Source organism: Herpailurus yagouaroundi, unplaced genomic scaffold (genome assembly GCF_014898765.1).
Source record: "Herpailurus yagouaroundi ecotype Mexico unplaced genomic scaffold, PumYag 162526, whole genome shotgun sequence".
Taxonomy (NCBI): domain Eukaryota; kingdom Metazoa; phylum Chordata; class Mammalia; order Carnivora; family Felidae; genus Herpailurus; species Herpailurus yagouaroundi.
The window spans coordinates 34,696-47,442 of record NW_024423248.1 but is presented as its reverse complement, the minus strand read 5'-3'; the positions used below and the strand labels follow the sequence as shown (position 1 = coordinate 47,442).

General features: G+C 36.6%; 1 non-coding gene across 1 annotated transcript; it reads right to left on the bottom strand.

Annotated features, from left to right (window-relative positions):
• Nucleotides 1-9,051: 9,051 nt before the first annotated feature.
• Nucleotides 9,052-9,154, bottom strand: LOC121026815 (small nucleolar RNA U13). The gene has a single exon (XR_005788457.1). It is a non-coding gene; the product is annotated as a small nucleolar RNA U13 (small nucleolar RNA).
• Nucleotides 9,155-12,747: the final 3,593 nt, after the last annotated feature.

The window sequence follows — 12,747 nt, the reverse complement described above, 5'->3', positions numbered from 1 at the left end:
TTCCCCAAATTTATTATCTTTTTTACTTTTTTATGCTTTTGCGGTGGAATTTTAAAGTGTTTTAAATTTATACATATATTCCTTTGTAATTTATGAGTACTGAATCATGCTTCTAAAGATACCCTCCACTTGTAGATTATAGCAATATTCTCCCATGTTTTTCCATAGTGCTATGCATAATTTGATACGTTTTGGACTATGTATGCACATGTGAAATCATTGCCACCACCAAGACATGGGACATATCTATCACCTTGAAAATTCTCCTCATGCCTTTTTTATTATTCCTCCCTCTAGTATGTCCCAGGCCCTACCCTAGGCAACTGTTGTTTTTTCTATTTGATCTCTTTTCTTTCACTATAGATTTGTTCAAATTTTCTAGAGTTTTTTCTATAAGTGGAATCATACAGTATGTATTCTTTTTTTGGTCTGACTTCTTTTACTCAGCATAATCTGAGATCTATACATGTGGCATTTATTAGTAGTTGATTACTTTTTACTGCTGAGTAATAGTGCATCATGTAGATATACCACAATTTGTTTATCCATTCATTTCTGGATGGTTACTTGGGCTGTTTCCAGGTTTTGGAGATTATCAGTAGAGAAGTTATAAACATTTATGTACAAGTCTTTGTATTGACATATATATTTTTTTCTATTAGGTTAATATCTAAAAATGGGGGGTGGCTGGGTGGCTCCATCAGCTAAATGTCTGATTTCGGCCCAGGTCATGATCTTATGGTTTGTGAGTTTAAGCCCCCCGTCGGGCTCTGTGCTGACACCTCAGAGCCCGGAGCCTGCTTCAGATTCTGTCTCCCTCTCTCTCTCTGCCCCTCCCTTGCTCATGCTTTGTCTCTCTTTGTCTCTCAAAAATAAATAAATGTTAAAAAATTTTTTTTAATTAAAATTAAATATCTAAATATGAAATGGCTAGATCCCATGGTAGGTGTGTGTTTAACTTTTTAAGAAATTACCAAACTGGGGGCGCCTGGGTGGCGCAGTCGGTTAAGCGTCCGACTTCAGCCAGGTCACGATCTCACGGTCCGTGAGTTCGAGCCCCGCGTCAGGCTTTGGGCTGATGGCTCGGAGCCTGGAGCCTGTTTCTGATTCTGTGTCTCCCTCTCTCTCTGCCCCTCCCCCGTTCATGCTCTGTCTCTCTCTGTCCCAAAAATAAATTTAAAAAAAAAAAAAAAAAAAAAGGAAATTGCCAAACTGTTTTCCAAAAGGGTTGTACCATTTTACATTCTCACTGGCAGTATATGAGACTTCTAGGTGCTCCATAGCCTTGCCAATACCTGCTTTGGTCAGTCTTTAATTTTAGCCATGTGAAATAGATATGTAGTAATATGTCCTTGTGATTTAATTTATTTTATTATTATTATTATTATTATTATTATTATTATTATTATTATTATTATTTATTATTTATTTTGGGGGGGGAGAGAAGGAGAGAGCAAACAGGGGAGAGGGGCAAAGGGGAGGAGAGAGAGAATTTTAGCCAGGCTCAATCTCATGAACCATGAAATCAAGACCTCAGCTGAAATTAAGAGTCCACACTCAACTGACTGAGCCACCCAGGTGCCCCTGATTTTCATTTTTCTAATGACTAATTCTGTTAAGTATTTTGTCATAAGCTTAATTTCCATCTGCATATCTTCTTTGGTGAAATGTCTATTGAAACCTTTTGCCCATTTTTTAAAACTTGGGGGTTTTTGTTTTGTTTTGTTTTGGTTTGGTTGATACTGAGTTCTGAGAGTTCTTTGTATATTTTGTGTACAAGTTTTCTATCAGAACATATTTGTTGCAAGAATTTCTCCCTCATCTGGGGCCTACTTTTCCATTTTCTTTTCTATTTTAAAATTTCTTTCATTTATTTTTTCTTTATTAAATGTTTTTTCATCATGTTAAATGTACTCTTTAAAAAATTTTTAAGTTTTAATTTTATTTTTGAGAGTGGGAAAGAGGCAGAGAGAGAAGGAGAGAGAATCCCAAGTAGGCTCCACACTCAACACAGAGCCTGATATGGGACTCAAACTCACAAACCGTGAGATCGTGACCTGAGCAGAAATCCAGAGTCAGATGCTTAACCAGCTAAGCCACTCAGGCGCCTGAGTCGGTGTAGCCTTTAATCCACATTCCCTATATCCCCGCCATCTCCTCACCTTCTTCCCCTCTGGTAACTATCAGTTTGTTCTCTAAAGAGAAGTCTGTTTCTTAGTTTGTCTCTCTCTCTTTTTTTTCCTTTGCTCATTTGTTTTGTTTCATAAATTCCACATTTGAGTGAGATCATAATGGTATTTATCTTTCTCTGATTTACTTTGCTTAGCGTTATACTCTCTGGAACCATCAATTTTGTTGCAAATGGCAAGATTTCATTCTTTCTTATGGCTGAATAATTTCCATTGTATGTATATACCATATCTTCTTTATCCACTCCATTTATCAATGGATATTTGGGCTGCTTCCATAATTTGGCTATTGTAAATAATGCTTCACTAAACACAGGGATGCATGTATCCCTTTAAATTAGTGTTTTTGTATTTTTGGGGGTAAATATCCAGCAGTGTGATTGCTGGATTGTAGGGTAGTTCTATTTCTAATTTTTTGAGAATCCTCCATACTATTTTCCATAGTGGCTGCACCAGTTTGCATCTTCACAAACAGTGCATGAGGATTCCTTTTTCTCCATATCTTTACCAACACTTGATGTTTCTTGAGTTTTTCATTTTAGCCATTCTGACAGGTAATGAGGTGATATCTCACTGTGGATTTTATTTGCATTGCCCTGATGATAAGTGATGCTGAGTATCTTTTCATGTGTCTATTGGCCATCTGTATGTCTTCTTTGTAGAAATGTCTGTTCACATCTTCTGCTCATGTTTTAATTGGATTATTTGTCTTTTTAGATATTGGGTTGTATACGTTATTTATACATTTTGGATACTAACCCTTTATTGAGTATATCATTTGCAAATATATTTTCCTATTCTGTAGGTTACCTTTTAGTTTTATTGTTTCCTTCACTATGCAGAAGCTTTTTGTTTTGATGTAGTTTCAATAGTTTGTTTTTGCTTTTGTTTCTCTTGCCCCTGGAGACCTATCTAGAAAAAAGTCTCTATAACCAATGTCAGAGAGGTTACTGCATGTGTTCTCTTCGAGGATTTTTATGGTTTCAAGTCTCACATATAAGTTTTTAATAAATTTGGGGCACCTGGATGGCACAGTTGGTTGAGCATCTGACTCTTGATTTTGGCTCAGGTTGTGGTCTCACGGTTGTGAGATTGAACCCCACATCAGGCTCTGCTGGGCTCTGGGTGTGGAGTCTGCTTAAGATTCTCTCTCCCTCTCTTCTCTCTGCACCCCCACACTTGCACTCTCTCTCAATCTCTCTCTAAAAATAAATAAATAAGTTTTTAATCATTTTGAGTTTATTTTTGTATGTGGTGAAATAAAGTGTTTCAGTTTCATTCTTTCCCACATAGCTGACCAGTTTTCTGGGTTTTCTGTTCTATTCCATTGATCTGTATGTCTATTTTATGCCAGTTTCATAGTGTTTTAATTACTACTGCTTTGCAATATAACTAATATAACTTGCAATCTGGAATTATGATACCCCCAGTTTTGTTTTTCTTTTTCAAGATTGATTTGGCTAGTTGAGGTCTTTTGTGGTTCCATACAAGTTTCAGGTTTGTTTGTTCTACTCCATTTTTTTAAGTAATCTCTACACCCAATGTGGGGCTCAAACTCATGACCCTGGAATCAAGAGTCACATGCTCTACTGACTGAGCCAGACAGGCATCCCAGGATTGTTTGTTCTAGTTCTGTGAAAAATGCTTTTCATATTTTGGTAGGAATTGCATTAAATCTATAGATTGCTTTGAGTTAATATAGACATTCTAACAATATTTATTCTTACCACCATGAGCATGGAATGTCTTTCCATTTCTTTGTCATCTTGAATTTCTTTCATCAGTGTTTTAGTTTTCAGAGTATAGGTCTTTCATCACCTCTTTGGTAAAGTTTATTCCTAGGTATTTTATTGGTTTTGGTGAAATTATAAATGGGATTTTTTTTTTTAAGATTTAAAAAAGATGTTTAGTTTTGAGAGAGAGAGACAGAGTGTGAGTGGAGGAGGGGCAGAGAGAGAGGGAGACAAGAATCTGAAGCAGGCTCCAGGCTCTGAGCTGTCAGCATAGAGACCAGTGCAGGGCTCGAACCCACCAACTGTGAGATCATGACCTGAACCAAAGTCGGAAGCTTAGCCGACTGAGCCACACAGCCACCCCAGGATTGTTTTTTAAATTTCCCTTTTTGCTGATTCATTATTAGTGTATAGGGTGCAACTGATTTCTATACATTGATTTTGTATCCTATGACTTTACTGAATTCATTTATCAAGTCTAGTAGGTTTTTGGTGGAGTCTTTGGAGTTTTCTATGTATAGTATCATGTCATCTGCAAATCATGAGAGTTTTACTTCTTCCTTACCATCCTTCCTTGGATGCCTTTTATTTAGGTTTTCTAGCTGTTGTGGCTAGGACTCCCAGTACTATGTTGAATAAATGTGGTAGAGTGGACATCCCTGTCTTGTTCCTGACCATAGAGGAAAAGCTCTCAGCTGTTTCCCATTGAATGTGATTTGGGCTGTGTTTTTTTTCATATAAGGCCTTTATTATGCTGAGTTATGTTCTCTCTAGACCTAATTTGTAGAGGGTTTTTATCACGAATGGATGTTGTACTTTGTCAAATGCTTTTTCTGCATCTATTGAAATGATCATATGGTTTTTATCCTTTCTCTTATTGATGTGATGTATCATATTGATTGTTTTGCAAATACTGAACTACATTGCATCCTGGGAATAAACCATACTTGATCATAATGTTTGATTTTTAAAAATATATTGCTGGACTCAGTATGCTAATATTTTGTTGAGGATTTTGCATCTATATTCATAAGACATATTGGCCTGTAGTTCTTGGTTTTTGTGGTATCTTTATTTGATTTGGTGTTTGTCCATTTTCTTAAGTGTTTTTCAAAGAGTGGTTTTGTTTAAGTCCAGTTTAAAAGATTTTCTTCTAGACATTTTATACATTAGGCTTTACATTTAGGTCTGTCGTTCATTTTGAGTTCTTTTTGTACATGGTTGAGATTTTTTTTTTTTTTTAAGGAATATTTAGTTGTTCAAGCACTATTTATTGAAAAAACCATCCTTTCTCCATTAAATTGCATTTGTACCTTTGTCAAAAGTCATTTTTACATGATTTTATTTTTGGAATCTTCTTCTTCTTCTTCTTCTTCTTCTTCTTCTTCTTCTTCTTCTTCTATTATTATTTTATTATTATTATTATTAAGTAACCTCTACCCCCAACATGGGGCTTGAACACAAGAGCCTGGATTAAGAGTTGCATACTCTACTGGCTGAACCAGCCAACTGACCCTATTTTTGGAATCTTGGTTATAGTCCATTAATCTATCTTTATGCTTATATTATACTGTTTTAATTATGGTAGCTTTACAGTAATGCTCATATTCATCTAATATTCTTTTCCAAAGTTGTTTTTAGGAGTTCTAGGTCCTTTGCATTTTATTATGATTTTCAGCTTGTCAATTTCTGGAGGAAAAAAAATCTCCTGGGATTTTTATTAGAAATGCATTGAACCTATAGATCAGTTTGGGGAGAGTTGATATCTTGACAATATTGAGTCTTCTGACCCATGAACAAAGTATGCATCTCATTCATTTAGGTCTCTTGCGTTTCTCTCAGCAATGTTTTGTCCTTTTAAGTTTAAGATCTTTCACATCCATGCTGTTTCAAAGGGACACATGCACCCCAATGTTTATAGCAGCACTATCAACAGTAGCCAAAGTATGGAAAGAGCCCAAATGCATCCACTGATGGATGAAGCAATAAAGAAGATGTGGTATATAGGGGCAACTGAGTGGCTCAGTCAGTTAAGTATCTGACTTGGGCTCCAGTCATGATCTCACAGTTCATGGGTTCAAGCCCTACATCAGGCCCTGTGCTGACAGCTCAGAGCCTGGAGCCTGTTTTGGAATCTGTGTCTCCCTCTCTCTCTGTCCCTCCACCCCCCCCCCCCCAACATCGCATGCTCTCTCTCTGTCAAAAATAAATTAAAAAATATTAAAAAGAAGTTGTGGTAAATATATACAATGGAGTATTACTCGGCAATCAAAAAGAACGAAAGCTTGCTGTTTGCAACTATGTGGATGGAACTAGAGGGTATTATGCTAAGTGAAATTAGTCAGTCAGAGAAAGGCAAATACCATATGACTTCACTCATATGAGGACTTTAAGATATAAAACAGATGAACATAAGGGAAAGGAAACAAAAATAATATAAAAATAGGGAGGGGGACAAAACATAAGAGACTCTTAAATATGGAGTACAAACAGAGGGTTGTTGGAGAGGTTATGGGAGGGGGGGATGTTTTATTGTTTTTATTTATTTTATTTTTTTTTCAACGTTTATTTATTTTTGGGACAGAGAGACACAGAGCATGAACGGGGGAGGGGCAGAGAGAGAGGGAGACACAGAATCGGAAACAGGCTCCAGGCTCTGAGCCATCAGCCCAGAGCCCCACGCGGGGCTCGAACTCACGGACCGCGAGATCGTGACCTGGCTGAAGTCGGACGCTTAACCGACTGCGCCACCCAGGTGCCCCGGGGGGGATGTTTTAAATGGGTAAGGGGCATTGAGGGATCTACTCCTGAAATCATTGTTGCACTACGTGCTAACTAACTAGGATGTAAATTAAAAAAAAAACAAAAAAACAAAAAAACAGCCACACCTGAAACTCACCAAGTTGTGCACATTGAACATGTATACCTTTTTGTATGTCAATCATTTGTCAATGAAGTAGTTTTTAAAAAAAAGATTTTTCACATCTTTTGTCACATTTATCCTTAAGTCTTTCATTATTTTTTCATGCTATCTTCAAATTTCAATTTTTAATTGTTCATTGCCAATATATAGAAATTCAATTCATTTTTGTGTATCAATCTTGTATCTTGTGCCTCCCTAAGTTTATTAGTTTTTGTGGCAGTTTTGTATATTGCACTGAAATTTCTACAGAGATAATCATGTTATTTATGAAAAGACAGTTTTTCTTCTTTCTTCAATATGGACTCCTTTTATTTATTTTTTAGAAATATGATTTCACCTGGGTTTTCTTTTTAGTTTGCAAAAAAGAATTAAATTGGTTGATTTTTGAAGGGTTGAATTCCTCTTGGGATGAATCTCACTTGGTCACGATGTAGTATCCTTTTTACATATTGTTAAATTTATTGAAATTATGTTTAGAGTTTTTGTATCTATATACAATATTGAATAAAAGTGGTGATAGAAGACATCCCCCTATCTTGTTCTTGATCTTAGTGGGAGAGTATTCAGTCTTTAACCAATGAATGTGATGTTAGCTGTCAGTATTTTATAAATGTCTTTTATCAGGTTGAAGAAGTTTCATCATACTCCTAGCTTGCCAAGAATTTTTATTAGAAATAAATATTAGATTTTGTCAAATGCAGTGTTTGCACCTATTGAGATGATTATATGGTTTTTCTCCTTTGGTTTGCTAATATGATGAATTACTGTTTGATTTTTTTTTAAATATGAAATTTATTGTCAAATTGGTTTCCATACAACACCCAGGGCTCATCCCAACAGGTGCCCTCCTCAATACATATCACCCCCCCCTCCCTCCCACCCCCCATCAATCCTCAGATTGTTCTCAGTTTTTAAGAGTCTCTTATGGTTTGGCTCCCTCCCTCTCTAACTTTTTTTTTTTTTTCCTTCCCCTCCTCCATGGTCTTCTGTTAAGTTTCTCAGGATCCACATAAAAGTGAAAACATATGGTATCTGTCTTTCTCTGTATGACTTATTTCACTTAGCATAACACTCCAGTTCCATCCACGTTGCTACAAAAGGCCAGATTTCATTCTTTCTCATTGCCACGTAGTACTCAATTGTGTATACAAACCACAATTTCTTTATCCATTCATCAGTTGATGGACATTTAGGCTCTTTCCATTATTTGGCTATTGTTGAGAGTGCTGCTATAAACATTGGGGTCCAAGTGCCCCTATGCATCAGTACTCCTGTTTCCCTTGGGTAAATTCCTAGCAGTGCTATTGCTGGGTCATAGGGTAGGTCTATTTTTAATATTTTGAGGAGCCTCCACACTGTTTTCCAGAGTGGCTGTACCAGTTTGCATTCCCTACTGTTTGATTTTTGAACAGTAAAACAATTCTGCATTTTGGGGGCAAACACACCCACTTGGTTATATTATGTTATCCTTTTTTATACCGTTGAGTTCAATTTGCTAAAATTTTGTTTAGATTTTTTGCTTCTAGTACATGAGAGATATTAGTCTGTAGTTTTGTTTCCTGTAATATCTTTGTCTGGGTTTGGAGTTGGGGTGATACTGGCCGCATAGAATGAGTTGGGAAGTACTCCCTCTTCTTCAATTTCTTTGGAAACTCTTGTGTAGAATTAGTATTACTTCTTCCTTCTATAGAATTAGTATTAGCACAGACACTAATTTCTTTATTTTTTTAATGTTTATTTTTGAGAGAGAGAGAGAGGTAGAGAGAGACAGAGTGCAAGCTGGGGAGGGGCAAAGAGAGAGGGAGACACAGAATCCAAAGGAGGCTTCAGGCTCCGAGCTGTCAGCACAGAGCCTGAATCGGGGCTCGAACCCACAAACTGTGAGATCATGACCTGAGCCAAAGTTGGATGCTTAACTGACTGAGCCACACAGGTGCCCCTCTATAATTTCTATAGAGCTAATATTATTACTTCTAGCTATGTGGGCCTGAAATTTTCCATGTGGAAAGGCTTTTAAGTACAATTTCAATTTCTTTAACAGATATAGGGCTTTTTAAGTTATCTATTTATTTTTGTGTGAGCTATGGTAAGTTCTTTCTTTCAAGGAGTTTTTCCATTTTATCTAGGTTGTGAAATTTATTGGCATAAAGTTATTACTATTCATAATAATCTATTTTTACCCCCTTTTTCTTGTTTGTTTTTTTCACATGAGATGGACAATACACTGCAGTTGTTACAAGGTTTGAAGGAGGCACATGTCACAAAACAGCATGAACATCAATTATCACACTTATGACTTACAAAAGGATCTATTTTTATTCTTAATACCTACAGAATATGTGGTGATATCAACTCTGCATTCCTGTTATTGATAATTTATCTTTTTACTTTTTTTCCTGATTAGTCTGGCTAAAGCTTAATCCATTTTACTGATTTTTCTGAAAGAACCAGCCTTTGCTTTATTTGATTCTATTGTTTTCTTCTTTTCTATTTCATTGAATTCTGCCTTGGTCTTTATTATTCCTTTTTTCTGCTTTATGTCTGATTTGCTCTTTCTTTTCTAGTTTTGTAAGGTAGAAGCTGAGATCATTGATTTGAAAGTTTTCTTTTTCTTAATATAGACATTTAGTGTTGTAGGTTTTCCCTTAAGTAATGCGTTAATCACATCTACAAATCCTGATATGTTGTTTTCATTTTCATTCAGTTGCAAATACTTTTAAAATTCCTCCTTTGATTTTTTCTTTAATCTCCCAGTTATAAAGAAAGGTATTGTTTGGTTTCCAAATACTGGGGGATTTTCCAAGGATCTTTTAGTTATTGATTTCTAATTTAATTTTTCTGTGGTCAGAGAACATAGGTTGTATGACTTAAATCCTATTGTATTTTATTGAGTCTTGTGACCCAGAATAGTTCTTTGTGCACTTGAGAAGAATGTGTATTCTGCTATTGTTAGGTGTTTTACAAAAGTCAATCAGGTCAAGTGATTAGTTTTTAAAATTTTCTATATCCATACTGATTTTCTGCATACGTGGTCTAGCAATTATTGAGTAGTGTTAAAATCTCTGACTAGGGGCGCCTGGGTGGCGCAGTCGGTTAAGCGTCCGACTTCAGCCAGGTCACGATCTCGCGGTCCGGGAGTTCGAGCCCCGCGTCAGGCTCTGGGCTGATGGCTCGGAGCCTGGAGCCTGTTTCCCATTCTGTGTCTCCCTCTCCCGTTCATGCTCTGTCTCTCTCTGTCCCAAAAAATAAATAAAAAAACGTTGAAAAAAAAATCTCTGACTATAATTATGGAGTCATCTATTTCTTTGTGCAGTTCTATCAGTTTTAACTTCATGTATTTTGAGGTACTGTTATTAGGTTCATAAATGTTTCAGATTGTTATTTCTCTTGATGAATTGATCCTTTATCCTTATAATGATAAAATGACCTTCTTTATCCCTGGAAATATTCTTTGGTCTGAAATGTATTTTGTTTGATTTTGAAGTAATTGATCTCATTTTCTTTCAGCTAGTGTTAGCGTGGTTTCTCTCTTTCCATCCTTTCACTTTTAACCTATTTGTTACATCATCTTCATATTTAAAGTGCACTTTTTGTAGGCAGCATATAGTTGGGTCTTGCTTTTTTATTCAACCTGATAAGCTATGCCTTTTAATCAGGCTATTTACACCATTTATATTTAATTTGATTATTAATGTGGTTAGATTTGAGTATCTCCTTTTGCTATTTTTTTCTATTTGTCCCACCTGTTATTTGTTGCCCATTCCTAGTTTTCTACCTTCGTTTGGACTAATCAAGTTTCTTTTTGATATGATTTTTTTTTAATGTTTATTTATTTTTGAGACAGAGAGAGACACAGCATGAATGGGGGAGGGGCAGAGAGAGAGGGAGACACAGAATCGGAAGCAGGCTCCAGGCTCTGAGCCATCAGCCCATAGCTCGATGCGGGGCTCGAACTCGCGGACCGCGAGATCATGACCTGAGCTGAAGTCGGACGCTCAACCGACTGAGCCACCCAGGCGCCCCTCTTTTTGATATGATTTTATCTCCTTTGTTGCTTTATTAATTATAATTCTTCATTTTGATATGTTAGTGATTGCTTAAGGGTTTATATTTATCTATCATAGTCTGCCTTAAAGTGATATTATGCCTCTTCATACGTAATATAAGAACCTTACAATATATTCTTTCATTTATCCCCTCCTGGCCTATTTGATATTGTCATGCATTTTATTTTTCATTTTTCATTTTCGTTTCATTTCATTTCATTTGGGTCTTCCTTAATATTTTCTGTGACTCTACTTTTTTTAATATATACCATACAGTTATAATAACCGTCTTAATGTTCTTTTCTGTTAATGCTAACATCTGTGTCAGTTCTGGATTGCTTTTCACTAATTCTTTTTCCCCCTATCAGTTGTATTTTCTTGACTTTTTGTATAGCTGGTAATCTTTGTTTGGATGCCAGGTAGGTCTGGAGCGGTGCTCATTGTAGGGCTGCTTCTCCACTACTGAGGCAAGACCTTCCTGAATACTCTACCCAGTGCCTTGTAAATTTTGAGTTTTTCCAGCCTGATTGAAATAGGCACTGTTCCTAGCCCAATGTGAATGACAAGAACGCTTCCCTCTAATCTTTACAGGTGGTTCTTTCTCTGGCCTAGGACCATTTCCTTAGATGCATACACTGATCAGAAATAGTTGAGGGAGGACTCTCTGCAGATCTGTCCAGTATTCTGTTTCTGTGAAGCTGTCTTTTTTCTGTTATTCTGTCCTGTGAGCTCTAGCTGCTTCTGTCTCCCTGGACTCTAGGGTCTGTTTTCTGAACTCAGGGAGTCTGCCAGACTCTGTCTCAACTTTCTCTTCCTTCTGCCATGCTTGGAAACTCTCAAAGTAGCAAGCTGGGGCAGTTGTAGGACTCACCTTGTCAGTTTCCTGTCTTTCAGAGATCACTGTCCTCCATTGCTTTATATAGAGTACCTTAAAAACTGTTGTTTTAGATATTTTGTCTGTTTTTTTGTTTGTTTGTTTTAGATACTTTGGGTGGGATGGTCCTTGTGTGTTCATCTTGGCCAAAAAGAGAAGTCTAGTCATTGCTTTTTTCCCCCCTCTTTGAGATTTAATCCTTTCTCTTTTAACTTTTTTGGGGGAAAATATGAAGGCTTAGAAAAGTTGTAAAAATTATTCAGGGAACACCTGTATACACTTCATCTAGATTCATCAGTTGTTAACATTTTGCCACATTTGTGCACGCTTGCTTTCTCACTCTCTCTCTCACACACACACTTTAATTGAACTATGGGAGAGAAATTGCAGACATCGTGATAGCTAATCATTAACTAAATCTTAAGAATAAAATCACTTTCCTATATAACAACAATACAATGATCAAATTCAGGAAAGAGTATAAGTAGAAGAAGCAGAAATTGCCTTTTAAAGATTGAGCTCAGAAAAAAATAAAATAAAATAAAGGTTGGGTTCAGGATTGGCATCCCTTGACTTTCACTCTATTCCATTTGTAAAAGCAGTGACAGGCCAGCCCATATTGATTGATTGATTGATTGATTGATTTCAATATATGAAGTTTATTGTCAAATTGGTTTCCATACAACACCCAGTGCTCATCCCGAAAGGTGCCCTCCTCAATACCCATCAGCCACCCTCCTCTCCCTCCCACCCCCCATCAACCCTCAGTTTGTTCTCAGTTTTTAAGAGTCTCTTATGCTTTGGCTCTCTCCCACTCTAACCTCTTTTTTTTTTTCCTTCCCCTCCCCCATGGGTTTCTGTTACGTTTCTCAGGATCCACATAAGAGTGAAAACATATGGTATCTGTCTTTCTCTGTATGGCTCATTTCACTCATTTCACTCTGCAGTTCCATCCATGTTGCTACAAAGGGCCATATTTCAT